Consider the following 3,534-nt stretch of genomic DNA (forward strand, 5'->3'; position numbering starts at 1 on the left):
GGGGCGTGGCCTCACGATGGGGCGGCACTTCTTTTTTTTTTACTATGACAAAGCTTTATTGCTGTGTTACACCACGTTACACCACGTGATGCAGCTGCTTCCGGTTCCCAGCAGCCTTTCGGCTTTTAGTGCAGGACTGAGGCGCCAAAACTAGAGGAGCGTGAGGCGGTGCTGGTCACGCCACAGCTGTATATCAGAATATAGGCAGCAATAGGCTTCAATAGACAAACATTTTTACCACATTATATATTTTACTTGCGGCGCGACTCGTAGTCAGACTTAGTATAGTCACCATAGGCAACCTATGGGCGTACCACGGGCATGTATGGGGTACACTGTATACTAGTGGTGTAGTTCCAGGATGTAATAATGTAATACTAATGAGGCCTTGGAGATATATATATATATATATATATATATATATATATATAACAAATGGCGCCCAGCAGACTCCACTGAATATAAGGGGATCCAGTGAATTTCTCACATCATTTTGACTAGAAAAGTTTCATGCTGAATGAGGCAGGCTCCGCCATAGATGTACATAGGTCTGTGTTCACACCATGTCAAGGAAAGGAACAATGAAAGTGAGGGCAGTGCAGTTCTTGGGGTCCCTCAGGTTCCCTCTGTGTCTTATCGCTGGGTGCACCTTGGCATTTTTATTTATCAAATCTGTATCAGAAGCTTCTAGTGCAGCAACCAACACTAATGTGAACAGGGCTAAATCCTTGCTGATCATCTCCATCACTCTGGGCAGAAAATAATTCCAACAGCACCTGACCTTACTAACTATAACCGGTTTCGTCGCGGAGTCGTCACTATGCTGCAAAAATAGCGCTGCATCTTCTCATATTGAACAATAGTAATAATACATCAGTAGTCGCCACCTAAATTTTGGCAAAAGAGAGACAGACTAAATAAAAAAAGAGCCGACTAAACAGACTTTACCTCCAGAGCCATATTACCAGCTGCTGCTGCCCTAAGCACTACACCTGAGGACGCCCCATCTTCACTCACCAATTAGCATCATGATTTTCTAGTTTCTGAACATCATATTGATATCTAAAAACCAGACACTAATGTGGTAACCAATATGGGTATGGCCGATAATCCTGGTAACAGCACATGACTACTGGGAAAGAAATGGGAGCCTGGTTTCAGCCACATCCATACCTACCCACCCCTTTGAAATGACACCAGAATTACTGTCAAGTCTGAACACGAGGTGGGACACTAAAAAAAAAAAACGTTTTCTTCCCCTGCTCCCTGGTGCTGCCCCAGGCACCGGACCACGGGTGGCTAGTGTTAAATATGGCCCTGTGGACCTCACGATCAAATATATATTTATATATATATATATATATATATATATATATATATATATATCTTTTATTATATAAATGGAACAGTTAAGGATTTAAAATAGCAAACAATAGCAGCCATCACTAGTCATGGTGGACCAAGTAAGACCTGACTTCTCCAAATAAATTGTACAAAGAGAATGCGATAATATCACAAGAGTAAAACGCATAGTTAAATAAACACTAATAGTGCTATATCCAGAAAAAATCGGATACGGATAAAGTGCAACTGTCATACAAGTCACAAAAGTGCTAGAGAGCAATGAGCAAGTATAACCCCCAGGTGCATATCTGAAGGATATGACTGGTCTGGGATCCCGCGCGTTCCGTTTTTAAGGATTCCCTCAGGGTAAAACAGGCTATGAGTAACATTTGGTCCGATTGTAGTTACATGGGAGCGGACATTCCCATCTACTGTTCTGCAATACAAATGCTGGATGTGTTCTCAACATCAATAGAAAACCTATAGAGAAGAAACCACATGACCCCCACACACACACACACACACACACATTTAAGTAAGAAAAAAATAAAAATAGAGAAAAGTGTAAGAAAAATATATAAATACATGCTTTGGTCCTATGGTATACTTTTGTATATCATATGATGTTGTGGAAACTAGTCTAGAACTCTTTTCAAAGTCCACAATGACATGAAATGTAATAAGATTTTTTCTGGTGGAATTTAGTTTTGCAATGAACAAAATTTATGGTAAAAATCGGTGGCATTTTGGCAGTAGATAGGGATTTGCTCTGGATTTGGCAACCTGCTGCACGCCCAGAATCTGCAACTAATTTTTTTTACCTTTTGACTAAACGAAAAAACTAAAATGCATGTAAACTAAAAGTGTGCATATTGTCATCTATATAAAATATACAGTGACTCAGAAAATGCATACATTTAGGCTGCAAACATAGAAGATAAAATCTGAAGTAACACCCTGCTGGTGTTGCAAGACACCCGCTTCTACAAAGAAAACCTGTAGTCACACGATCGAAAAAGTGTCACCCAAAGGCTATGTTCACACTAAGTACAAAAGTGAAAAGGCGTCTGCTTTTTCTTTAAAAAAAAGACGCTTGTTATTGCAGCATTTATAATTTATTTCAGCGGAATGCATTGAAGTCAATGAAATGACGGCCGCCCAACGCACACAGTGTATTAAATAACGGACTATAGCTGTGTGGACGTCAAAATTATGATCATGACAATTATTTTTGCATGTTTTTTGCAGAAACTTTTTAATCGTTTACACAATAATGTTTTTTTTTCACTGTCTTTACTATTAAAATTAGTGGACTTTTCAATTAAAGATACACCCAAAGGGCAATGAGTCCACCTGACCTAGAATAATGTACCAACAGTTATCATTGCACTGACATGTGGCCAAACAGCGAAATCACAGACGTCATTTTAGAAATTATAAACGGACAAGAAAAAACGTAGTGGGAATATAGCCAAACAGTGTACATTGTTAGCAAATGTCATTTACCTCCTGTGAGCCCTTCTATGGCGCCTGAGAGGACAAAAATGTAACAATTGTGGAATAGTAAATTTGCCCCCATAGTTTTCAGTCATTTTGACAGGAAGAAAAGTTATTTTATGCCTCAAATATGATTGAATTTGTAATGAAAAATGCAACAACACTGATCTGTGGAGCCCACATGGCTTCCTAGATAGATACGGACAATATCAGGATCGGGATTCAAGCTACCCTGACCAAGCTTGATAAAGCTAGTCAAAACCCTTTTGTATGGAGGAGTAAAGTTTTTTTTTTTCTGAATGGATGCTGCCATTGGTTCAACCTGCGCATATGAAGGTTTTTGGAAGTTTTTTAAGCTAGAGACAGGAATTCAAAAGAATGGGGACTAAAGAAAGGACTCGGGGGACATTTAATAAGGAGTCTTATTTTTGTGACTTTTCTAATGAGGATTGGTGGATATTTTGTTCCAGTATTTTGTGACTGATTTATTTATAGTCAATGCAGCTAAGTAAAAAGTCCCATAATTGAACAAATTCACCTGATACTGACCAGGCGTAGGCCCTCACCTCTGCAAATGATAAATTGGGCGCTAATTCCAGATTATGCAGACCTTGGGTAAATACTTAAAACAGGCAGATTAAAAAAAGTTGCATCTAAAAAATATTCACCTGTCAAATACTGGTTCATACATAG

This window comes from Dendropsophus ebraccatus, chromosome 15, assembly GCF_027789765.1.
Source record: "Dendropsophus ebraccatus isolate aDenEbr1 chromosome 15, aDenEbr1.pat, whole genome shotgun sequence".
In the NCBI taxonomy this organism is placed as follows: Eukaryota; Metazoa; Chordata; class Amphibia; order Anura; family Hylidae; genus Dendropsophus; species Dendropsophus ebraccatus.